The sequence below is a fragment of the Elephas maximus genome, chromosome 19 (assembly GCF_024166365.1).
Source record: "Elephas maximus indicus isolate mEleMax1 chromosome 19, mEleMax1 primary haplotype, whole genome shotgun sequence".
Lineage (NCBI taxonomy): Eukaryota > Metazoa > Chordata > Mammalia > Proboscidea > Elephantidae > Elephas > Elephas maximus.
In genome coordinates this window covers 55,125,448-55,151,358 of record NC_064837.1, presented here as the reverse complement: position 1 = coordinate 55,151,358, position 25,911 = coordinate 55,125,448, and the positions used below count along the sequence as shown (strand labels likewise).

Below are 25,911 nucleotides of genomic sequence, written 5' to 3'. Positions count from 1 at the left end.
GTTCACTCCTCTTCCTTGCAGTCTTGGTGTCTAGAACCGGAAAGACCATTCCTGCCTTCTCCCTTTGTGCATCAGTCCCTGTCTGCAGAGGAGCAGGCCCGTGGCGGGTGCATTAGCTGTTCTCACGCTTCTCATCTCTACAACAGCCATCAACAAGCTGAGACCCAGGCACTGTGGGCACAGGCCCCAGGTAAACAGGAGGAACATGAAGGAGCGCCTCTCCATCCCCACCCTCATTCCATGTGGAAAGACAAAGCCAACCATTGTGATCACCATCAATAAACCTGACCCCCCCCCCAATTTTTTTTTTTTTTTAAGGAAGTGTCTGTATGTGCAAGGCACCGTTGTGAACTCTGGAGACACAGAGTGGTACCCAGTAGCGTATCCTTACTGCTCCAGCGTTCTTGGGAAGCAAAAACATACTCATGAAGAGAGAGCAAAACTACAAGACTATGCAGAGTTCCCTATGGGTGACACAGGAGAAGGGATGATGAAAATGAAAGTACTCCATCTCTGAGGGGTGGATTTCTGAGGGAGCGGGCCACTGGGATGAAGCAGTGAGGAAAGGTAAGGACAGTCTACGCTGGGGACACAGCTTGAGCATAGGCACAGAGACAGGAGTGGACAGGGTCAAACTGCCCTGCTGTGGTGGAGGAGCCAGCAGGGAGCAGTAGAAGTTCAGTGGTCCAGGCACTACAGGTCAGATTGGAACGCCAAGTGATGGGATTTAGACTTCAGCATGTGGGTAATGAGTGCTATTGGTGGGTTTCGAGCAGGAGAGAAGGGGTGACAGGTACACAGCCATGTTTTAGAAGGATTCATCTTGTCCCTTACTCTTTGTTTCTATCAACCAAGAATTAGAAATAACCATCTGATGGTCATGTATCCACCCAGCCAAATACTATTCAGCCACTGACAATTATGGGATAGGCTATATCTATCTATTGATGCTGCCTTTGAAAGGGACACAGCAAGGCCTAGGGAGTGGTCACCCTTCACCCCAGGGATGGGCCTGATGGCTCTGCTCATCCCAGCAACTCTGCTGAGCTCTGGCCCAGGCTCCATGGCTGTGGTCTCAGTCCACACAAGCTCCTCCTTGGGGGCCAGGCCTGGCCAGTGGTTTGAGAAGCTCCTGCTGGTTCCAGTACTTCTCATAGCTTGGCTCAAAAGTAAAGTGGGGGAAAAAAAAATCAGTAAGCATGGTAAGATCTATTTTTGTTTAAAAACCATGTGTGTAGATAGATACAGATGATAGATTATAAAATCTCTGTATCGGCAGTGGGTTTATATAGAAAGATATAGGTAGATTTATAGATCTCTTTCTAGAGAGAAAGAGATATCCAGCTGTAGGGAAGCTGTTAGAGCCCCCCCCCCCCATGCCCACCAGCCTCCCAGGGGTCTCCTACAGATGGTACTTGCACACACCCCTAGTCTCCCCTCCTTAAGACATTTTCTGGCCACAAGGAGAGACAGGCTAGAAGTCGCCCCCGGAGCAACCTTGAACCAATTAGAGATGGGAATTGATGGATGAACTCCCCAGCCTCCTCACCTCGGACATGTGCTCCACAGTCCCTCAGAGGATTGCCAGTGGGCTGGCATCCCAGTTGCCCCTGGGGTAGGCTCCTGGTGAACTCACGCTTCATTGGCTTTTCTCTTTTCCTGTCACTTCCCTGGACCCTCAGGAATCCAAACTAAGGCACCAGCCTCGTGCCTTCATCCAGGTTCTTGAAAGCTCCTAGGGGAAAAACCACTGTAATAGCTTTATAATAAATGTGTGTTCAGAGAAGTGAAATACTGAAGTAAACATTTAAGAAAATTCGTCATGGGGTAAACTGAGGGAAAGTTGGTGGCAGAGAGCCCAGCAAGGAGGCTGCCTCCTCATTCTGCTAAAAGGAAGCCCAGAGCAGGCTGGAGGTGGCTGTGGAAAGCAGGGAGAAAGAGATGACAATTTCAAAACCTCAGATATAACATTGCATGTTAACCCTACTTGAAATTTACGTTTTGGGAAGGGAGGTTCACATCCCCAGCTTCCGGTGTTCAGTTAGTGTTGTCAAAGGAGACAGAAACATTTGCCATTTGGAAAAAATGAAAAGCCACACACTTCCCTGATTGAGCTACTTTGGTTATAGAAGGTCTAACATCAGTCCAGCGCAGTGGAGGAGTTGGCTTTCTGGTCACTTACCCTGCCTACTACTATTTTGTTTGAGGCATTAAACACTCCACCTATTTCCTTTTCATTTTTCCTCAGTTGGGACTCTTGTTTGCATCTTTGGGTTTTTTTTTTTTTTTAGTGTCCCAAAACAGCATGTACCAAAAGTCCTTCCCTTTGCCTTGGTAAATCTATTTCTGGGAATAACATGGAAAAAGTTTATACTCAAATGTGTTCATCACAGTGTTATTTTTGCGAGCTGAAAATTATCCAATGTTCAATAGTAGGGAAATGGTTAAGGAAATTATGGCAATCCACTCAAAGGAATACTGTGCAGTCACTAAAAACAATGGGACTGGCGGGGGAGGGAGGGACCAATGGGACTGGAAAAATGAGTTCCTTTTCCTCAGATGGAAATGGAAAGAGAAGAGCCCTTCCTAAGAATTCATTAAGAGTCATTATAAGAGGTTATAGATACTTCTTAGACATAATCAAACACCTCGAGAGGTTGGTTTTCTGGGTATGAAGGCTTAGGACCTTAGTCCCATGAAACAACTCAGTCCATTGGTTTAATATAGTTCACAAAGTTCATGTTCTGCAGGCTAGTGAGAAGAATAGCATCTGGGGTCTTAAAAGCTTTTGAACAATCATTTAAGAGTCAACTATTAGTCTCTACTCACCAGGAACAAAAGAAAGAAAGAAACCAAAGTCTCAGAGAAGAAATAATAGCCTAGCGAACCACAGTCTCATCTACCCTGAGACCTAAAGAACTAGATGGTGCCGAGCAACCACTACCAACCATTCTGATCAGGGCCACAATAGAGGGACACTGATAGAATGAGAGAAAAATGCAGAACAAGGCCCAAATTCTTAAAAAGTCCAGACTTACTGGACCAGTTGAGGCTAGGGGACTCCCTGAGACTCTCGCCCTGAGGTACTCTTTAAACCTTGTTCCGAAACTATCCCTTGAGGTCACCTTTTAGCAAAATAGCCGATTGGCACACACAAAAAAAGATATTACCTTACCCATGAATACAGTGCTTCAGTAAAAAAAAACAAACATCTGTAGGAGACCAAAAGGTCAACAATTACTGCAAAGCAAAGATGAGGAGATAAGGGGAGCAGGGAAATTAAGGCACTGGAAACAAAACAATCAGAACCCAATGGAAGAGACTGTTGACATACCGTGAAAAATTTAATGTCAATGAACAATCTCTATGGAAATTGTCAAATGGGAAACAAATTTCCTATGCAAACTGTCACTGAAAACACAATAAAATATTATTTTTTAAAAAGTCATTATAAGAGGAGAAATTTCAACGTTTCTTTCTGGGACAGTGGAGGGAACACCATTCAGGGAGAGAAGACCCAGCAATGAGCCCTTTTCTCTGGCCCCAACCCTAAAGAGGCACAAATGTCAAAGGAGCTGGAATTTGAAGTTTGAAGGAAACCGAATACTATTCTGCAGAATAACATAGGCAACTAACTGGATATGTGAAGAGAAGGAACCTTGAAAATTAAACCGTGAAAAAATTCCATTTTTCTGCTTACAGGCGTTGACTGCACTATTTCTGCAAATTCTGGTTACCATTGTGAGATCTACGTGTGTGGTTTTGCCCAACAGGCACCTGGTGGTACTTTGGGGCTTATAAACACAGAGATCACGCCAGTGGGATGTCCTGTGATGGGGAACGGGTTTCCAGATCCCGTATCGCTGGTGTGGGATGGAGTTCCCGAGCCCCGCCTGCCCCCATATTGGGTGTCAACAAGCCTGACTGGACCATCCTGCTAATGTTCCCAGGGAATCATCTCATCCAATGACTCAGACTTGGTGGGAAATGGACTGCAGGGAGTGGGGAAGGGGGCTCAGGGCATGACTAAGGCCAATTCCTGTGGGTGAGGGTGGGATTTTCTGAAGACAGTTCTATTACACAGACTTCTTCTGTTTGTTGTCAACTGAAATCAAACCTAAAGTAGCTTAAGGAAAATGGGTGTTTGCGGCTCATGTGACAGGGAAGGGCAAAGATGGAGCTGGTCTGTAGTTTAACTAGATCAGGGATACAAACGTTGTCTTCAGGTCCCTCTCTCCTTCATCTCTTTCTCTGTGTGGTGTTCTCAGTCTCTCCTACAGCAGACAGACTTCCTCCACAAGGTGGAGACACAGCCACAGGCACCTTCACATTTATTTCAGCTAATTCAGACAAATTTAGAGGCTCCGGACTAGAGACTTTCTTTTTGTCTCCGTACATATAAATCCCAAGGAACGACTATGATTGGTCCAGCCTGAGTCACCAGGCCAGCTTTTGGCCCAACCACTGTGGCCAAGAGGATTGGTCAGCTGTGGGTCATGTGTCTACCCTTGTGGTTAGGGTGGGGCTGTGTCCTGTAATCAGCAACCTTGCAGAATCAGGAGTTTGGAGGAGAGTAGGAGCAAATGAAGGAGAAATACTGTTACCAGCAGGGGGAGGCATTCCTTCCCCTTGGGCTATGGGAAAAAGTCCTATGTAACATACAGCTTAATGTTCTCCCATCAGCCCCATCCCTAATCCAAATGACATCTCTGTGTAGCCTAGAAAAACTAGCCCCTTCTTCCAGACATTTTACTACCATCTGCCAGAAAGTTATCAACTTAAATACACTAATTTATAATGATTACAAATGTGATTGGTGCTCAGAGTTACGAAGTACGCAACTCATACAACAAGTGCAGCAGCCCTGACAGAAATTAAAGTGGCAGAACCATACATGGGAAGGACAGTTGGCTCCCACCAGCTCTCCTCCATTGCCCACAGACAGGGAGCGGCATCCTGTCAAGGGGAAAATGACAGTGACCAGCTAAGTGAGCTGGAATCACAGCAGGGCCAGGAATGATGAGAGACTCCAAGGAGCAGCTCTGGGGAGATGACTAAGGAAGGAAATGTCCACTTTCCCTCTGAATGCTAGAAGCAGACCCTTGCAAAGAAGGAGGCACTTGAGTTGCATTACCAATAAAACTACATGGATGTCGTGGATTGAATTATGTCCCCCCAAAATACATGTGAACTTAGGCCATGATTCCCAATATTACGTGATTGTCCACCTTTTTATCACTTGATGTATTTTCCCATGTGTTGTAAATCCTATCGCTGTGACGTTAATGAGATGGATTACTGGCAGTTATATTGATGAGGTCTACAAGATTAGATTATATCTCAAACCAATCTCTTTTGAGATATAAAAGAGCGAAGCAAGCAGAGAGACATGGGAGATCTCATGCCACCAAGAAGCCAACGTGGGAGGAGAGCACGTCCTTTGGACCTAAGGTTCTTGAGCTAAGAAGCTTCTAGAACAAGGGGAAGACTGATGACAAGGACCTCCCTCCAGAACCAACAGACAGAGAAAGCCTTCCCCTGAAGCTGGACTTGTAGCCGACTAGACTGGGAGAGAATAAATTTCTCTTTGTTAAAGCCATCTGTTTGTGGTATTTCAGTTAGAGCAGCACTGGATAACCAAGACTATGGCCAATGCCAGAAATGTCGGTGGACAAAACAGGATACAAAACCGTATGTGAAGAACGTTAACACTCTTACCTACATTTAGAAAGCATACTTCTGAGGGGGTAAGGTGGCCCCACTGGGACCAGTGGCCATGGCACAGGCAGGAGTTTCTCAAACCATGGCCAGGCCTGGCGGCCAGGACATGCTTACTTAGAACTGAGCCTGTGTCCAGAGTCTGGCAGAGTTGCTGGGAGGAGAGGAGCCATGGGACCTATCCCAGGCCCAAGGGTAACCGCTTCCTGGCCTCACTGTGCCCTTCTCAAAGGCAGCGGTGTCCTGGCCCAGCTCCCTGGTGGGCACTAGGCAACAACCATAGCTCTGAGCTGCCCAAAGAGATGGTGGCACGGGTGAGCATTGCAGCACCAAGGCTGACAGTTACCAGGAGAATGGCGGGAGCAACGCGGGGAGATTTGGGAACATGGGAATTCTCTTGCCTCTCTTCAGCAGCAGGCTCTGGTGAGCTGTGAGATGGGGCATTTCACAACAGCACCTCTAGGGGTCACCCAGCCCACAGCCCTGAGTGGAAGGCGGGGGACCTAAACCAACCTCATCCCTCCCCCACCACAGCCCTTCCCCTAAATCTGAGGACAGTCAGCTACCTAGTAGGGTTCAGGGGGTTGGAGAAATAACCACGGAGACTGCTGTGAGGTCCAGCTGAGCAGCTGGGTGTGTATGTGTGATATGTGTATCCATGTATGCATATGTGTGTGGTGTCAAGGGTGCGTATGGTTAGGTATGTATGCGTGTGTGTGTGTGTGTACCCGTGTGTGTGTGTGTGTGTGTGTGCATTCATATATAAACAGAAATACACTTGATAAAAATCCAGTGATCATGATATGTGGCACTGTGTTTATATGGACGAAGCGTGTGTATGGGCACAGGCGACTGTATGTATATAAGTAACATGCCTGAAAACACGACTGTACTAGCACGACTAGGTGTGTGTGTACAGACAGGTTCAACAAAATTCTTGTGTCCACATGTGACATTTGTGTTCATCTGTGCATGAGTGTGCGTATGAGCATATATGGCCGTGTGTGTATATAATTATTAAAATATACACACACACATGAACCCAAATGCGAGTATCGGAGAGTGTGTGTGGAAGTGTGTGTGTGTGTGAGCCGTAGGCATGTGTGTGAATGGATGTAACACGTAGTAGAAGCATTTGTGTGAGCATATAAAAGGTAATTTACATGTGTGGCTGAGTGCGTGTGAGCATACATACGTGTGTACCAGCTGTGTAAGTGTGTGTCAGGGGACTGCTTCTCGGAATATGTGTGGAAGGAGATTCCCTTGTGAGAATGAGCCTGTGTAAGTCTGTCCAGATAGAAAGAGAGAGAAAGGAACTGGCATGTGGGCTTATAAGCGTGCCCAGTGAGTGTGCATGCGTGTGTACGTGTGACTGGCGAGTGTGTCGTGTTCTGTCGCTCCTGGGACAACGAGGCCCAGTAGTCCCATGCTGAGCCTAGGGCACCCGCGAGGAAAGGACAGCCGAGGCTCCCACCTGAAGATCGGCCCAGTCCTCAGGTTTCACTCATGACCCTGTGACATCAGCGGCAGCAGCTGTCCCCGTCGGCCCGGCCCCCCGGCCAAGTCCCCCAGAGTTCCAGCCCCAGCCCGAGGTGGGCAAGACACTCCGGGCTTGTCAGCAACTGCTCTGCTCCCGTCCAACAGTGAGTACTGTGCCCCTCCACACCCCCACCCTGGCCAGGCACCTTGAAGGGCCAGGCGCCCCAAGGAGCAAGGCACCCTGGCCCCAACCCCAACCTGGCTCCGAGGAAGTCACCACTTTGCTCTGGGCACCACTGTCCTCCTGCCCGCTCTGGCCCTTCTCTGCCTGGCTGCCCGGCTGCCCCTGCCCCTGTCGAATCTCCTTGTGCCTCGACCCACCCTCTGTCCCCAGACTTGCCTCTCTGTGTCTCACCATCTGCTTTCTCTGCCCCTGCCTGGCTATCTGTCCCTGCCCTCAGCAAGGGTCCTCACCCTCGTCACAAAGGGCCACTTGGCTAAGGCTCAGCTCTGGGCAAACACGAAGTGACTCAAGGGACAGGGACCAGGGCTGCAGTTTCTTCAGGAGAGGAGAGTGGAGGAGCCAAAACAGTGACTCGGCTCGGCCTGCTCACGGTGGCTCCGTAGGCAGGGGTGTGGGGGGAGGAGAGCGGCAGGAGGCCAGGGCTGGGGGATGGCGGGCGGCTCCTTTGCTCTGGTGAAACAGGAATCTGCGAGATGCCAGCAGAGGACATGTCTCAGGCTTCGCCCAGCTCTGCCCACCACCCGGCTCTGCCCCTCCCCTTGCCCCACTGTTTTCCTGGAGAAGCTGGGAACACTGAGCCCTGGGAAGAAGAGGGGGCCAGAGCAGTGGCCCCACATAGTGGGTGGGGACAGGGAGCCAGAAACTGGGCTTGAAGACAAAAAGATGGGGCCAAGCACTAAGGGGGCCCTGGAGAGACCCAGGACAGGGGTGAGGGGCAGGGGCAGACCGAAGCCCTTCTCCCAGCTGGCAGAGTAGGCACCATGGGCAGATGGAGATGGTGGACTGGTCTGAGCAGAGCTGGGGGGACGCATTTTGGAGGTGCATAGGTCCGAATAGCAGAGGGGCGTGGGAGTTGTTGCTTCTCAGAGGAGACATGTTCTAAGGATTAGGAAGTCCAGTCTGGAGAGCCCCAAGGGTGGGGGGCCATTGAAGCTTTCCAAGAATGAGATCTTGTTCCAGGGATGCCCTGAGCCCCCTCCCCCTCCATCTAGTTAAGTACGAGTGTGACCAGGTGCCCTTCCCCTCTGCCCAGGGCGCGAGGTTGGGGCAGGGAGCCAGGTCGTGACTGAATGGAGGGGGCCCTTCGGGCAGAGACCCTAGACATGCCCCCTTCACCCAACGCCCCCTTCAGGGTTGCCTCCACAGAAATAAACCACCCTTTTTTTTTTAATAGCCTGGGAAGGTTAGAGCAGGAAGGAGCCTTGGAGGCCATTTAATTCAGCCCCTTCCAATGGGCCAGGTTGGGAGGGTAACTAGAGACAAGCATTGGGGCAGTCTGGCTAGTCTGGAGAGAGGAAGGGGCTGAAGGAGGGTGAGATGGAGCCAGAGATGTGCATTGTTGCTGCCCTTCTGTGACCTAGGCTGTGACTGGTCCCCTACCTTTAACCCTGAGCTGAACTAAGGAGACCCCAGGGATGTCAGCGGCTGGAGGCAGGCCTGTAGGGCTGGGGGTGGGGCCAGAGAGGGAGGGTTTTCTGGGACTCCCCGGATTCTTCTGGGGTCATCTCTGAGCCCCCTGCCCAGTGGCTGGCGGCCTCATTCTCTGTGGTAGTAGTATGGGGAGTTGTGGTCATCACAGGAGTAGTGGGAGACACATCATCTGTGTGGGACAGTGCAGAGGCCCAGATATGACCAGGGTCATGGGAAGCTACTACGTCAGGCAGGATGAGCAAGCACAGGCGAGCCCCCAGACCACACACAGGCTCTGTGTCTCCTCAGTTGTAGGCTCCCCACCACCCCACCCCATGCCTTGCATGTGAAGCAACTCTCAAGGGATTAAGCTGGGATTCAGGGCTTCGAACTGGTTTGTTCCAGTTTAAACCCCCGCTGAGAATTTGCACATCTAACAAACTCCCTGATAATGCTGATGCTGCTGTTAGGGACCAGCTCTGGGAACCACAGGTAGAGCCTAACCCAACAGCCCACTGCCATCGATTCCGACTCATGGTTACCCCATAGGGTTTCTGAGGCTGTAAATCTCTATGGAAGCCGACTGCCACATCTTTCTCCCGCCTAGTCACTGGTGGTTTTGAACTGCTGACCTTTTGGTTGGCAGCCGAAAGCTTTAACCACCGCGCCACCAGGGCTCCTTATTAGTAGAGACAAACGGAAACCAAACCTGTTGCCATCAAGTTGATTCTGACTCATAGCGACCCTGTAGGGCAGAGTAGAACTGCCCCATAGGGTTTCCAAGGAGCGGCCGGTGGATTCGAACTGCTGACCTTTTGTTTAGCTGCTGTAGATCTTAACCACTGCGCCACCAGGGCTTCACTAGTAGAGCAGTGGTTCTCAAATTTTATTGCACGTAAGAATCACCTGGGGATCTTATTAAAATGTAGATTCTGATTCAGTATATCTGGGGTGGAAATGCATATTCTCAGCAGGGGCTCAAACTGGATTGAACTGGATTTTAGCAGGGTTTGAAGAAGGTAACCCAGGGTCCTTATAGGTGAGCCTGTCCCAGCCTGGCCCTGCTTGTCATTCCTGGTTGGAAACCTGTATGGGGTGGGGGCTCAGGACTCAGGAGTCACCTCCCCAGTTCAAGGCTGGCCTGAGTCCTGCACCCCATCCCCAGCCCTGGCCAAGGGGAAGCCCTAAGTTCTATACCAAGGACACAGACTCCTAGTTAGATGTCAGAGGTGGTTTAAACATGGTCCCAGCCCTTGGAGACAACTCTGGCCACAGAACAGAGAAAAGGTGTGGATAATAGGGGTGCAGGCTGCAGGTGGATCCCTGGGGCTTTCATAGAAGGCTGTTAGGGGTAGGCATAACCAAGAGGAAGGAAAAGATGGGAACTTCCAGAAAAGAGTGGAAAGGCTCTCTCCAGCAAACCAGGAGAGTGATGTATTTAACCAAAATGAAAAGGCTTCAGAGGGCAAGTCAGGAACAACACTGGTTCAGTTTATACAGACTTCCAGTCCTTGGCTCCTTTCACAGGGAGGACTCTGAGGCTCCAAGGGGTCCTGTCACTTGCTCACACAGTGAGTAAGTGGCCAGTGCTCTGTCCACAGCAGCCAAGGCCCTGGATCTCTGGGCAGGAAGCTGACTCTGGTGCAGGGCTGGGTAGGGGGCAGAGCTCTTTCCTGAGACCCGGGTAGCAGGCACCCAGGCTTCCTCCTCACCCTGCCCATGGGTAGCCCTAGGGCTGGGGGTAGGTGGCCGGGGTCCCTGCAGTTCTAGGGACAGGCCGGAGCTCTCTGTGGCTCTGTCAGAAGGGGCTCATGGGGATGGGGGGTCCCCAGGGTCCCCCTACCTCCGCCACCCCTGCCCCAGGCCTCTTATGTGCTCTGGCCCCCATTCTGCCTCATCAGCAACAGCTATTTTTATTCCCTGCAGTTTTCAGTCAACAGCCCTTGTTGGGGGGAAGGGCAGTGAGAGGAGTGGGAGGGGCTTGAGGAGCCAAAGGGCACTGGGGCGGGCGGGGTGAGGGGTGAGGAGTGGCAGGGGACCACCGTACCCTCTGCCAACAGCCCTACAAACCCAAAAAACCAAACCTGTTGCCGTCCAGGAGATTCCGACTAATAGTGACCCTATAGCCTAAGAGAGAAGAGTAAAACCCCAATCAGCAGTCACTGGACCCCACTTTGTTTTTGGACCAGTTTATGAAATCAGGTGTCCACACCCCTGACCCTATATGTGCTAGAAGTTCGTGATCCAATCTAGACTGGAGTGGAAATATAGCGTAATGGTTATAGCCCTGAAAAAACTTCTAATTCCAGTTTACTACATAAATAACCTCTGGAGAGTTACTTACCCACTCTGTGCCTCAGTTTCCTCATCTGCCAAATGGGGTGATGAGAACAATAGGATGGTGATGAGGATTAACAGAGCTCATGCACATGTGAGGTGCCCAGAAAAGTGCTTGGCATGTAGTCAGCTCTACATAACTGTTATGATTATGGCTTTTACCAGGCTGTGACCCCCAGGTGATGTGTCTAGTGGGGGTAAGAGAAGGAAGGAATGAGCTACAAGAAGATGGTGCTGCCTGGGCAGGAAGCAGGACAACCTCATCCAGCACTGGGTGCCCTTCATAGCAGAGGGAGGAGGCATGTATTTTTTTCCTATCAGATCTTAGGTTAGGAAGGGAAAACATTTACCCTTTTATAAAGTGGACCACAAAGCCCCTCCCACAAGGACTTGCCATTTATAAGTGTTGTCATGAAGCCGGTGAGGACCATGAGGCCAAAACAGCAAAGCAGAGTCCCTCTGACCCACACTTTAGTAGGATCTGCTCCTGACCATCTTTTTTGAGGCTTGCAAGTTCTTGATTTTGGAGAAGGATTTTTTTACCACATTAGTTGGTGAGCAAACACCCCTAGAGCTGTTTCTGGGTTAGAACAAAGCCCCCGGGCAAGTGACAGGGCCCAGCTGGCTCAAGGGGCAGGACCAGGTCACCTTGATGTCGGCGCTGGTGGACAGTCCCTGAGTCTTTCTTGGAGAGTTTAGGTTATAGGCTCAGTTTTGGGCCTAGCGCTGTGACCATGATCCCACTCCCAGGGCTTGGCAGGGGCTTTGACCTGAGCAGGAAGGGCTCAGAGTTCACCCTCCCTTATAGTTGCATTTTGGGGGTGGTGAACAGAACGAGAAGCCAGGCTGGCTCTGGGACTTTCCAGATTCAGGCAGAGATTTTGAACAGCTCTCTTCTTGCCTCCTTGGTGAACCCAAGGCAGGAAAAAGGCCTGTCAGCCCTGAGCCAGGAGGACAGGGGATGCAGCGGCATCGCAGAGAGAGCAGAGAACCAAGGCCGGACACCTCCGGCGCAAGACTGTAGTAGGAGCAGGCAGGTAAGGGGAGGCAGCTCTCGGCTCAGGGGTAGATCTGCCCAAAGGCAGGTGAGATGAGCTTAGATGAGTGTGTGGAAGAGGGTGTGTACACACAGTGGAAGAGGCTTTGGCTGTGAGGGTGCATCCAAAGAGTCTGGGTTACCACGCTTGGGGGCTCCTTAGAAAGATCTGAGGCAACAGAGGGCAGGAAGTATCAGGCCTGGGTGAAACAAATCAGCCTCCCCACCCTTTTGCACAGCTGGGAAATGACTCATAGAGGCTGTGAGTGTGTGTGTGTGTGTGTGTGTGTGTGTGTGTAAGTGTGCTGAGATGGGGGTCAGGGACAGTATAAGGGTCGATTGGTATAAATAAAAACCAAACCTCGAGGAAGGCTCTTTACCAAACTATAACCCAGAGTCCCTACTACCCGTAACTCCGAAGGCAAAGCCCCATGAGGCCTGAGCCCAGTTCTCCAAGGCCTGCCTGACCCCACCCCAGCCCACCCCCTTCAGGTGCTTGACCCAAGGACTCTCATCTGCCCTTTGAAGAGGACAGATGGACAGGGCCAGGCCAGTCCAGGGGGCAACCTGGGCAGCAGCTCAGGGCTGGGTCCTGGGCTAGGGGAGGGCAGCCATGTCTAGCCCAGTTCCCCCAAACGGCTAGCAGGAGGCCATGTTTATTGTGACCAGCACGTGTGTTTGGCATCAGAGAGCTTGCATTCAAATCCTGGCTCTGCCACTTCTTAGCTAGGATGATGAATGTGAAGCACTTGATATCATGCCTAGCACACAGTAAGCACCAAACACGTGTCCGAAATTGCTTTTCGTCAAGAAACACCTCGTGGGCCTGCTTGCGTCAGCACCAGGGCAATGAATGCACCGAGATGTGGGTGCCAGAGGAACCAGCCCTCCATTCTAGATAGACTCTTCCCCAAGCCGACTGCGCCCTGGAGTTCTACAGCTTGTGATAGATTGCTTTGAATTAAGGCTCAGTCTTGGGAAGGGAAACCCACTCTCGGGCATTTTTTCCTGGGGAGAAAAGGCTTTAAGGGTCAGCACATGCACTAGGAATGGGTTTGGAGGAAGGGGGCGCAGTACACAAAACCCAAACTCAGCCCATTTAAGGGATTTTTTTTTTCTTTTTAATTGTGCTTTTGGTGAAAGTTTGCAGCCCAAATGAGTTTCTCATTCAAAAACATATACACAAAGTGTTTTGTGACATTGGTTGCAATCCCACAATGTGTCAGCATTCTCCCCCTTTCCCTTTCCACCCTGGGTTCTCTGTGTCCACTCATCTGACTTTTCTGTCCCTTTCTGTCTTCTCGTCTTGGCTTTTGGGCAGGTGTTGCCCATTTTCTCGTGTATATTTGATTCATCTAAGAAGCACGTCTATCACACGTGTTATTGTTTGTCTTATAGACCTGTCTAAACTTTGGCTGAAAGGTGGACTTCTGGAGTGGCTTCAGTTCTGAGTTAGCAGGGTGTCTGGCGGCCATAGTCTTAGAGGTTCCTACAGTCTCTGTCAGACTAGTAAGTCTGATCTTTTTTGTGAATTTGAATTTTGTTCTGCATTTGTCTCCAGCTCTGTCCAGAACCCTCTATCATGATCCCTGTCAGAGCAGTCGGTGGTGGTAGCCCGGTATTTCTTCTGGGCTCAGGCTGGTGAAGGCTGTGGTTCATGTAGTCCATTAGTTCTTTGGACTAATATTTTCTTGGGTGTTTGCTTTTCTTCATTCTCCCTTGTCCCAGACGGGATGAGATCAATAAATGTATCTTACGTGGCCACTTGCAAGCCAGATGCTACTCACCAAAGTAGGATGTAGAACATTTTCTTTATGAACTGTATTATTCCAATTGACCTAAATGTCCCTCGAGACCATAGAACCCAGCCTTCAGCCCAGTACGTTGGTCCCTCAAGGTGTTTGGATGTGTCTAGGAAACTTCTATCACTGTGCCCACCTTGTGCTGTATTATATGTATATAAATGCATGCTGCACATACAAATATGTATGCTAACCTGTATATGTAGGTGGGTATACTCCTATACGCCCTCCTTCCCCTGTTCAACATATGTATCTCCCTATATATCTGCTTGTAAGTTATTATTTGTTTTTACTATTGCTGCAGGGTTGTATATACTATAGTTTTTACTGTGGTTGCCTCATTTTTTTTTTTTTTTTCTTGTGTACCTCTAAGTGTCTTCCTTTGCCTTGGTTAAGTTGCACTGACTTACCCTATATTGTGTATTGCCTTTCCCTTCACCAAAGTCGGAGCCCTGGTGGTGCAGTGGTTAAGAGATCAGCTGCTAACCAAAAGGTCAGTAGTTCAAATACACCAGCTGCTTCTTGGAAACCCTATGGGGCAGCTCTACTCTGTCCTATAGGATTGCTATGAGTCAGAATCAACTCAATGGCGACAATTTTTTTTCCACTATCTAGTTAGTGATTTCCCCTTCCCAACCCTTCCCTCCCTCTAACCAACAAAGATTGTTTCTTTCTGTATGTAAACCTTTTCTTGAGTTTTTACAATAGTGGTCTCACACATTTGTCCTTTTGTGATTGATTTATTTCACTCAGCATTATGCCCTCCAGATTCATCCAAGTTGTGAGATGTTTCCTGGATTCATCATTGTTCTTTATCATTGGGTAGTATTCCATTATATGTACATACAATAATTTGTTTATCCATTCATCTGTTGATGGGCACTTAGGTTGTTCCCATCTTTTTGCTATTGAGAATAATGCTGCTATGAACATGGGTGTGCATATGTCTATTCATGTGATGGCTCTTATTTCTGTAGAATATATTCCTAAGGAGTGGGATTGCTGGATCATATGGTATTTCTATTTCTAGCTTTTTAAGGAAGTGCCATACCGTTTTCCACAGTGGTTGGGTCGCTGTGAGTTGGAGCTAACCCAACAGCAACGGGTTTGTGCTTTGGTGTGTGCCATTTTACATTTCCACCAGCAGTGTATAAGAGTTCCAGTCTTCCCACAGCCTTGCCAGCATTTATTGTTTTCTAAATTTTTGATCAGTGCCATTCTTGCAGGTGTGAGATCGTATTTCATTGTGGTTTTGATTTGCATGTCTTTTTTTTTTTTTTTAATGGCTTATAATTGCAAGCATCTTTTCATGTATTTGTTGGCTACCTGAATGTCCTCTTTGGTGAAGTGTCTGTTCATGTCCTTTTCCCATTTTGTGATTGAGTTGCTTGTCTTTTTATTGTTGAGTTGTTGAAGTTTTCTGTATATTTCAGAGATTAAACCATTATCAGATATGTCATTGCCAAAGATTTTTTCCCAGTCGGTAGGGTCTCTTTTTACTCTCTTGGAAAAGTCTTTTGATGAGCATACATATTCAATTTTTAGAAGGACCTAGTTACCTAGTTTATCTTCTGGAGTTTGTGCATTGTTAGTTATGCGTGATGCTCTATTTATGCCATAAATTAGGGCCCCTAGCATTGTTCCTGTGTTTTCTTTCATGGACTTTATAGTTTTAGGTTCCACATTTAGGTCTTTGATCTGTTTCGAGTTAGTTTTTGTGTATGGGGTGAAGTATGGATCGTGTTTCATTTTTATGCAAATGGATATCCAAATTTGCCAGCACCATTTGTTGAAGAGACTATCTCTTCCCCATTTAATGGACTCTGACCCTTTGTCAAAGATCAAGTGTCTATAGGTGGATAGATTTATTTCTGGGTTCTCAATTCTGTTCCATTGGTCTATGTGTCTGTCATTGTATCAGTACCGGGCTGTTTTGACTGCCACAGCTGTATAGTAAGTTCTGAGATCAGGTAGTGTGAAGCCTCCAACTTTGTTCTTCTTTTTCAGTAATGTTTTGCTTATCCAGGGGCTCTTTCCTTCCTATATAAAGTTGGTGATTAGTTTTTCCATCTCGTTGAAGAATGGATTTTTATTTTATCAGGCCTCGAGCCAGCCAGGCACATTCTGGATGGAGGAGATGAGGAGGCAGGCTTGGAGGAGGAAGCAAAAGAATGAGGGAAAAACAGGGCTTTGAACTGGTTCATTCCAGTTTGACCCTCTACTGAGAAGTTGCATTTTCACTCCAGATATACTGAAACAGAATCTACACTTTAACAAGATCTCCAGGTGATTCTTATGTATAAAAACTTTGAGAACCACTGCTCCACTAGTAGTTCTCAGAATTGGTCTCTAACCAGCAGCATTAGCATCGACTGGGAACTTGTTAGAAATGAAAATTCCCAGCAGGACTTCTGAACTGAACAAACTGGTTTGTTCCATTTTGAAGCCCTAGGGAAAACTAACCCATGTTCTTGGAGAGCTTTTGGACAGTGGTGGGGAGCAGGGCTGATCGTGGGGGGAAGGACTGCTAATGACTATATCCTGTCCAGAAAACCAGCCTTGGCATAGAGTGAAGGCCCCTCAGTGCCTGAAGGGTTCTGCTCTGAGCTCCCAGCTCCAGGCGGTCCTCCAAGGCCTCTTGGAGCAGATTTCCTTTGCAGAGCGTATTAGGCCAGAAGGGGAGGGCTGCCTGGGGTGACTTCCTCCAGGCCCCTGGCCTGCCAAGGCCACAGCCGTTTCCCCTCCTCTCCAGGCCCCAAGCTCTGGCAGAGAAACAACACAGCCACCCCCTCCCACACCACCCACTGCCTGCCCAGGCTGAGAAAAAGTTGTGAGCTAAGACTCAGGAGGGGTACATGGGAATTGACTTTTCACTCTTGATGCTGGGCCACAGTAGGAACGCAGGAATTTGGGGGGTAGGCCACCGATGTCCAGTGCTATCTTTGGCCAGGGACAAAAAAAGTTGGGTCTGTTTTAGTCTTCCAGAATGTTCTGAGTCTAACTTCCAAGATCTCGTGGTGAAACTTAAAGAGGGGTCTCCACAGGCTGCATGTAGCTGTGGGTAATTTTTCTCCCAATCCACAGAGAAATGAAAGAGCCAGACCCTGGTGGGTGACCAGCAGATTTGCTGGTGGAGAAGGGCATCCTTGGTTAACAAGCAGGGCAGTGACTAGGGCCCAAGCAAGTCCAGCAAGCTACTGCCATCTCTGTATCCACACACAGGTTCCCTAGATTAAACAGGGAAGGCGGTCCACTCATCCGCTCTCAATCTTCAGGAGCGTTTCTCTCAGTGGCTTTTATATCCTGGCCCAGCAGAGGCATGGTTGGAATCACTTGGGGGATTTGAGGCCAATTGGTGGGCTGGGTGTGTTTCTGGATGTTTTGAAGGCCCCCCTCCTGAAAGGCATAGGTGTCCCAGGAGGGAAGTCTCTAGGAACATATGGGGAGGGAGGAGGGGGTCAGTCCTGAGCTTTGCCTGGCCAATAATGGGGGCATTCAGGATCATAGACCCCAGTTGTGAGAGAGGGCCTTGGTCTAAGTGAGAAAACCGAGAGCCAGCAGGGCTTGCGAAAGACTGGCAGGGAAGAGGTCCAATGAACACAGGAAAATTAGTTGGAGGTAAATGTAAAATCCAACCCCTGGGTTTCAAAATCAAAAAACAATTGCACTGTTTATTGGTAGGGGAAGATGGAATTTGGCCGTAACTCATAAGGAAAAGACCTGGGCGTTAGTTAATGCAAGCTACACCTTGTAATTGGACTGCTGAAGAAGCGAATGCCATTTTGGGATGAATGAACTTTGACAAAGGGTGTCCAGGCCAGGAGATAGGCTCCTGTGTTCAGACTATATCTGGAATTGGGTGTTCCAATCTGGCAGCCCAACAGAGAGAGACAATGCAGGCTGGGCCCACTCCAAAGAAGAGCCGCCTCACCCTCCAGCATCCTCACCCTCGGCTCCCTGCCTGCAGACAGCTGGCCCCAGCCTGGCTCCCCAACTCCATACCCTTCTGTGCCCCTTCCCCTCTCACTACCTCCAGGCCCCTAGAACAGCCTGACTTTATCCACCACTTCCGCCCAAACTTCTGTTTTGACCCAGGTTCCTTTGTGGCTTCTCACCGGATAACTGGGCTCTGACCCTGGCATCCAGGGAGCAGGGTTTTAGCTCTGGCGTGGCCTCTTATTTGTCACTCTCTAAAATTATCTTATTTGCTTCCCTATTTGTTGTCTGCCTTCTCCCTCTGAAATGCAAGCTCAATGCGGACAAGGGCTTTTGTTCACCTATAACAGAGCCTGGCACGTAGCAGATGCCTAGAAAATGTTTGCTGAATGAATAAATCTACTTTAGAGTTCACTCTAGGACACAGTTTCTCCATGTGGAAAATTAGGGAGTTGTGGTCGTTGACCTCTCAGGTCCTTGCAATGACAAGATTGAGGGGAAAGAGGTTGCCTGGAGTCCCCAGGCCCTCTTCTGCCATACCTCAGGAAACAAGCCAGCGCAGAGGCTGGAGTCTGATCTCAGCTGGTGGCAGGAGGGAAACCATCCGAGATACCACTGTCATGCTGGCCTCCTTTACTCTGGGTTGTGGTCCAAGGAGCCACTTGGAGACCTGCTAGTGGTTGCCCAGCCCAACATGTGGACACTGTCTGTGCTTTTGTCCCTGCCCAGAAGTCACCTGTCCATCTATCCCAGATGTCCTTTCATTCCTCTACTCTGTCCCACTGAAAGCAACACAGCTCATCCCATCTATTCTAGACACATACAAGGCTGGGGAGAAGCAACATAATTATTGGCCAATTCATTTGGCTCCACCCCACTCTACCCACCCCTGTAAGGGGCTCTCTATGGCTGCAGGATGAAATCCAAACTCCCAGGCCTGGCATTCAAGGCCCTGCCCCAGCTGCCCCAGCCAAGTTCCCCAAACCCCTAAATAGATCTGTGTTTCATAGAGACTGACATTGTGTGGTTCCCTGTGTCCTGCCTCTGCCTTCTGCTGTGTTCCCTGTCCCTAGACTGCCCTTGCCATCCATTTCTCTGTGTTCATAACTTTCTCATACTTTGAGATCCCAGTTGAAAAGCCATGTCTTTCCTCCCCAGCCTGAAAGTAAACACTCATCCACCTGAACTCCCACAGCACAATGAACTTCCTTCTGTAGGGCAGGCATGGCTTTCTCCTCACATCATAGTTATGTGTGCCCATGTCCACCCTCCCCCCAGACTGCCAGTTCTCTGAAGGCAGGATGCCTGACTGGTGCGCCTTTGTGTCCTATCCAGGGCTAGCTCAGCTTCTTGCACATGAACGTATGAATGAATGAAAGGAACAGATCAGAATCCATTTTATCCCTCAAAATTCTGTATCCAAGGACTCATCCATTCATTTATTCATTCAATAAACGCTAGTTAAGTGTCAACGATTTCATTTCACTTGGATCCACAATCAATGCCCATGGAAACAGTAGTCAAGAAATCAAATGACGTATTGCATTGGGCAAATCTGCTGCAAAAGACCTCTTTAAAGTGTCGAAAAGAGAAGATGTCACTTTTAGGACTAAGATGCACCTGACCCAAGCCATGGTATTTCCAATCTCCTCATATGCATGTGAAAGCTGAACAATGAATAAGGAAGACTGAAGAAGAGTCGATGCTTTTGAATTACAGTGTTGGTGAAGAATATTGAATATACCATGGACCGTCAGAAGAGTGAACAAGTCTGTCTTGGAAGAAGTACAGCCAGAGTGCTCCTTGGAAGCGAGGATGGTGAGACTTTGTCTCATGTACTTTGGACATGTTATCAGGGTGGGCCAGTCCCTGGAGAAGGACATCATGCTTGGTAAAGTAGAGGGTCAGCAAAAGAAAGGAAGACCCTTGACGAGATGGATTGACACAGTGGCTGCAACAATAGGCTCAAGCATAGCAACAATTATGAGGATGGCACAGGATGAGGCAGTGTTTCTTTCTATTGTGCATAGGGTGGCTATGAGTCAGAACCAACTTGACAGCATCTAACAACAACAACTGTGTAGTCGGTGCTGGGGCTGGCCATGGTGACCTAGACAGACACAATTCTTGCTCTCTTGGAGGTTTGGTCTAGCGGGAGAGACAAAAAAATTAATCAAATAAACGAACAATTACAAATTGTGAGAAATTATGTCAAAGAAATACAGAGGACTGTGATAGAGAATAAAGGAAGGAGAAAGACTCCTAGAGAAGGGGACAACTGAGCTTAGACCATGTCTTAGACACAGTTCAATCCATGACATTCCACCCTTTGGTCCCCCAAAATTCATGTCCTTGCTATATGTAAAACACACTCATCCCATCATATCATAGCAAAGGTCTTAATTGAAACTCCATGTCCAAAATCCAAAAATTCCTCTTCATCTGTGAAATCTAGAATACAAGTTATCTGTTTCCAAAGTACAATGATGGAACAGGCAGAAGCTAGACATTTCTATTTCAAATGGGAGAAACTGGAGGGAAAGACTAGATAAAAGGCACCAAGCAAGTCCAGAGAACACATTGCATTAGCCCTCAAGGCTTGAAAATAATCCTCTATTCTCTGAGACAATTTACACCATGGCCCTGCCATCCAAACTCTAAGTATTGCCACACTCTCCAGATTCTGAGTGAAGGTCCCTCGGCCCTGGACTTTAGCTCTGCTTTCCAGGCCCACTAGAGTGGCAAAGGTACTTTTTTGGCTTTGGGTGGCCCCATTCTCCTAGTGCATCTGAGTGGCGACTCCACCCTTTGAGACCGAGGCAGCTCTCCTTCATGTGTTCCTTGGCTTCTTGGCCCCTTGCGCTTTGCTTCCAGCATCTGCCCTGGTGAGGCAAGTGTTCAGAGGTCTTTAGCTTCACCAGTAAGTCCCCAGAGGCACCCCACTCTGCCAGGAAGCCTCCTGTGCAAAGGCACTCAGTTCTCTTGCTCGGTAGGTCAGCTCCAGCACGGTGTTGTGCTGGTCTCTTGGTTCTGCTGCTGCAGTCTCTCTGCTACAGCAGTTCCTCTGATGCTGCTTCTCCCCATCTGTCCTGTCTCCAGTGTAACAGCTCTCCTCATTTCCTTCTGACTCTTCACCAGAATTGTCTTTGATGTCCATAATTCCACCAACGGTCTCTTCAAGGCAATTTAGGCTTTTACTATTAGGCACTTTAAAACTCTTCCATTCTCCATCCATTCACAGCTTCAAAACTGCTTCCACATTCTAGGTATCTGTTAGAGCAGCACCCCGCTCCCAGTACCAAATTCTGTCTTGCTTATCTAGTGCTGCTGTAACAGAAATACCACAAGTGGATGACTTCAACAAATAGTCCCACAGTCAAGTAGGCTAGAAGTCCAAATTCAGGGCATCAGCTCCAGAGGAAGGCTTTCTTTCTCTATCAGTTCTGGAAGAAGGTCCTTGTTATCAATCTTCCCCTGGACTAGGAGCTTCTCAGCTCAGGGACCCCAGGTCCAAAGGATGCACTCTTCTCCTGGCACTACTTTCTTGGTGGTATGAGGTCCCCATGCCTCTCTACTTGCTTCTCTCTTTTATATCTCAAAAGAGATTGGCTTAAGACACAACCTAATCATGTAGATTGAATCTTGCCCATTAGCATAACTGCCACTAATCCCATCTCGGTAGTATCGTAGAGATAGAATTTACAACACATAGGAAAATCACATCAGATGTGAAGATGATGGACAATCACACAATACCGGGAATCATGGTCTAGCCAAGTTGACAGATATTTTGGGGGGCACACAATTCAATCTGTGATAGAACAGGAGGATGAGAAGGAACAGCTGTGTGAAAAAGAAAGGAAACAAGAGTCCCAGGTAGAGCAAGGAGCTGGGTAAAGGCCCAAAGGCAGGAGTGAGCACAGTGGTGCAGGAGTCAGAAGGAGGCCAGTGTGACTGGAGCAGAGTGAGCAAGGGGGAGAGATCAAGAGACAAGTTTGGAGAGGTAGGCAGGAGCTAGATCATTAGGGCCTTACTGGCCACCATAAGAGTCATAGATTGAATTATGTCCCCTCAAAAAATATCTGTACCAATTTGGCTGGTCCATGAGTCCCAGTATTGTGTGGTTGTCCTCCATTTTGTGATTGTAATTTTATGTTAAAGAGGTTTCGGGTGGGATTGTAACACCCTTACTAAGGTCATATCACTGATCCAATGTAAAGGGAGTTTCCCTGGAGTGTGGCCTGCACCACCTTTTATCTTACAAGAGATAAAAGGAAAGGGAAGCGAGCAAAGTTGGGGACCTCATACCACCAAGAAAGCAGTGCGGGGAGCAAAGTGTATCCTTTGGACCCATGGTCCCTGAGCAGAGAAGCTCCTAGTCCGAGGGAAGATTGATGAGAAGGCCGACAGAGAGAGAAAGCCTTCCGCTGGAGCTGATGCCCTGAATTTAGACTTCTAGCCTACTAGACTGTGAGAAAATAAATTTCTCCTTGTTAAAGTCATCCACTTGTGGTATTTCTGTTATAGCAGTGCTGGATAGCTAAGACAATAAGAAGTTCAGATGTTATATAAGTTCAGTGGGAAGCTACTGGAGAATTCTAAGCAGGAGAAAGAACATGGTTCCTTGTTTTTAAAAGATTATTGGCTGCTTTATGGACTGGTTTGGAGGTGGCAAGGGCAAAAGCAGGTTGTAGGAAACTGGAAATTTGCAAGGGATTTTTGTGGTAGGGACATGGGGAGATGGAAAAAAGATAGAATTTAGGTATATTTTGAAGGTGGTATTAATAGAATTTTGAACAGATTGGACCTGGAGGGTGAAGGGAAAAGGAGAATTCAATGAGATATCCTAGTTTTTTTACTTCCACAACTAGATGGGTATTGTTGTTGTTGGGTAGTGGCCCCATGTGACAGAGTTGAACTGTCCCATAGGGTTTTTTTGGCTGTAATCTTTGTAGCAGATCACCAGGTCTTTCTCCCTCAGAGCCTCTGAGTGGGTTCAAACCACCAACCTTTTGATTAGTAGCTGAGCACTTAACGTTGCACCACCAGGACTCCTTAGCTAGGTGGGTGGTGGTGCCATTTCCTGGGTTGGGGAAGACCATTGGGTTACAGTGGAAGAACACAAATGTTTCTTACCAGATACGTTAAGTTGGTATGTCTGTTAGCTATCCATGTGAAGTGATCCTGTAGGCAGTTGGATACACTGGTCTAGATTTCAAAGAAGAGGTTTATCATGTTCCTACGGCATTTTTTACAGTCATAGGAATTATGCCATCCAGGCCTCGATAGAGCCCTGAGAAAACTTGGAGATTGTTTCGAGAAAGAGGTGTGAGCAAAGGAAGTGGAGAAGGAGCAGCCACGGAAGTAGGAGGAAAACTTGAGCGTGATATCATGGAAACTGGAGAATAGAACATTTCCAGAAGGGGGCTGTGGCCAACTGGGCTGAATGCTTCTGAGAGGTTGATGGAGGTGAAGACAGGAAGATGTTCATTGGACTTGGCAGCAGGTACGGTGTTAGTGACATGACAAAAGCCATTTCAGTTGAGTGGGGGAAATGGAAACCAGGTTGGAATGGGTTGAAGAGTTAACAAAAGGTAAGGAAGGAAAGACAGCTGGTGTAGACACTTTCCAAAAAGTTTTTCCATGAAGAGGAACAGAAAAATAGGGCAACAGATGAAGGCAGGTATGAGGGGAGGAGGGTAGTTTTTGTCATCGCTGCCATTATTTTTAAGATGGGTGTCACTAGAGCCTGCTCATGGATAGGAAGAGACCGATGGGCAGTAAGTCAAGGGTGAAGATAACAGGGGAATGACAAGAGAGGTTGGGGTCCTGAGCCCAGTGGGGAGGCTTGGCCTTTGATTAAAATTATGATTCTGTTATAACAGGATGGGGAAAGAAAAGGTTGGAGGCAATGGAGAGAGTTCCGTAGATTTGACTGTGTATAATGGTTCCAATTTTCTCAATGACGGTGACATGAGGTCATCAGCTGGGAGTGTCATGGGGGGGAGCACCATGGGGAGAGCATAGATGGTGGGAGAGAAGGGAGGCTCGCACTGGTGATTTTAGAGGTGATATGGTTTCTGGTTATGATTTAGTTTCGGGGTACACTTTGGGGAGAAAGGGGCTAAGGTGGAGCGTGTTTCTAGTTTGTTAATTCATTTATTTGTTTAATAAACTTTGAGCACTAGGCACACGGGTGGCACGAAGGAGGGAGTGATCTACCTGGCCAAGGTGCCAAGAGAGGGCTTCCTAGAGGATGTGGTTCTTGTATAGATTGAGTCTAGAAGGATGAATGGAAGTTCTCCAGGGAGACAAAATGGGGCACTGGTGGTTCAGTGGTAGAATTCTCACCTTCTATGCAGGAGACTCAGGTTCAGTTCTTGGCCAATGTACTCCTGCAAAGCCACCACCTGTCATTTGAGGCTTACATGTTGCTATAATGCTGAATAGGTCTCAGCAGAGCTTCCAGACTAAGATAGACTAGGAAGAAAGACCTGGTGATCTACTGAAAATCAAAAACTGAAAACGCTATGGCTCACACAGCTTCGTGGGCAGCATTTTGTCTCATTGTGTACTGGGTCACCATGAGTTGGTGACCAACTCAACAGCAGCTAACAATAACAGAGAAACAAAGAATATGGGTGCTCCAGGAGAAGTGCAGACCATGAGCAAAGGCACAGGGCTGGGAAACAGCTTGGCCCACTTGTGAAAATGGAAGTCGCAAAGCCAGGTGTGTGTGTGGGAGGGGGGAAGGGTGGGCAATGAGATAGGGATCGGATCATGGAGGCCTTGGGGGCCATGCTGAGGGGTTTGGACTTACTATTAAGCAGTGGCAAGGCACTGAAGGATTTAAGCAGGAAGAGTGACATGATCAGATTTGTGATTTTAGAAATGCAGAGGGTGGGCTGGAGGGGAGCCAGGCTGGAGGCAGGGAGGAGGTAGAGGTTATCTGAATAGAGCAGGTAAGGGTGAATGAAGGCAGCAATAGGTGTTGAGGATAGAAAGGATAAGGTGGATGCTGGGGATGGTGAATCAGTGGACTGGGAGCTGACCACATGTACCACTCCAGGTGCTTTCGGCAGCCAGCAACCACAACTGTGCCGCAAATGACCCAAGCAACAAGTACATTTATTCCTGCACAGAAGAAGAAGTCCGGATGTGAAGTGGCTTCAGGGTTGGTGAAGACGGTAGGAAAGGGGAATTCAGAGTGAAGAACACATTTTGAAGGGAGAGATGAGAATTCTTATTCAGGGTCAGCAGGGGAACAGCGGAGCCCCCAGGTGGTGCAAACAGTCAGTGTGCTCAACTGCTAACCAAAAGGCTGGAGATTTGAGTCCAGCCAGAGATACCTCAGAAGAAAGGCCTGGCAATCTACTTCCAAAAAATCTGCCATTGAAAACTCTATGGAACACAGTTCTACTCTGTCACACGTAGGGTCTCCATGAGTCAGAGTTGACTCGATGGCAACTGGTTTTTTTCTGGGGAACAGCGGGAGGAGGGGCCAGGTTGGTTGTGGCATGTGTGGGTCTGGAGCCCAGGGGAGGCTCGGGCTAGGGGGAGACCTGGGAACATGTGTCAACGCACCAGGGACTGAATCCAGTGGTGGCCCCGAGCCCCGACCTGCGGCAAGTGTGGCAGGGGAGTCAGACATCAACAGATAATCACACTAGTAGGGCATTAATTACTGGTGTAGTAAGGGCTGTGAAGGCTTTGGCCCCACCTAAAAGGGGGCCCTGACTTGACCAGTTTGGGGCCATCAGGGAAATAGGAACAGATGTGGCAGGGCCGTACAGACCACGGAAAGGAGTGGATGATGGGTGTTCCTGTGGCAGGGAGAAGGACAGCCAGGGAGAGGGTGAATGCCTTAAAAAGAATGCAGGGCTGCAAAACAGACCCCGAAGAACAAGTATCTCCAAGGGGCAGGGAAGGAGGAGCGCGCAGGGCAGGGA

General features: G+C 48.6%; 1 long non-coding RNA gene across 1 annotated transcript; it reads left to right on the top strand.

The window, feature by feature from the left end:
* Window positions 1-12,135: 12,135 nt before the first annotated feature.
* Window positions 12,136-25,135, top strand: LOC126062929 (uncharacterized). Its single transcript, XR_007514175.1, has 3 exons — window positions 12,136-12,225; window positions 23,220-23,468; window positions 25,032-25,135. It is a non-coding gene; the product is annotated as an uncharacterized LOC126062929 (long non-coding RNA).
* The last annotated feature ends 776 nt before the right edge of the window (window positions 25,136-25,911 follow it).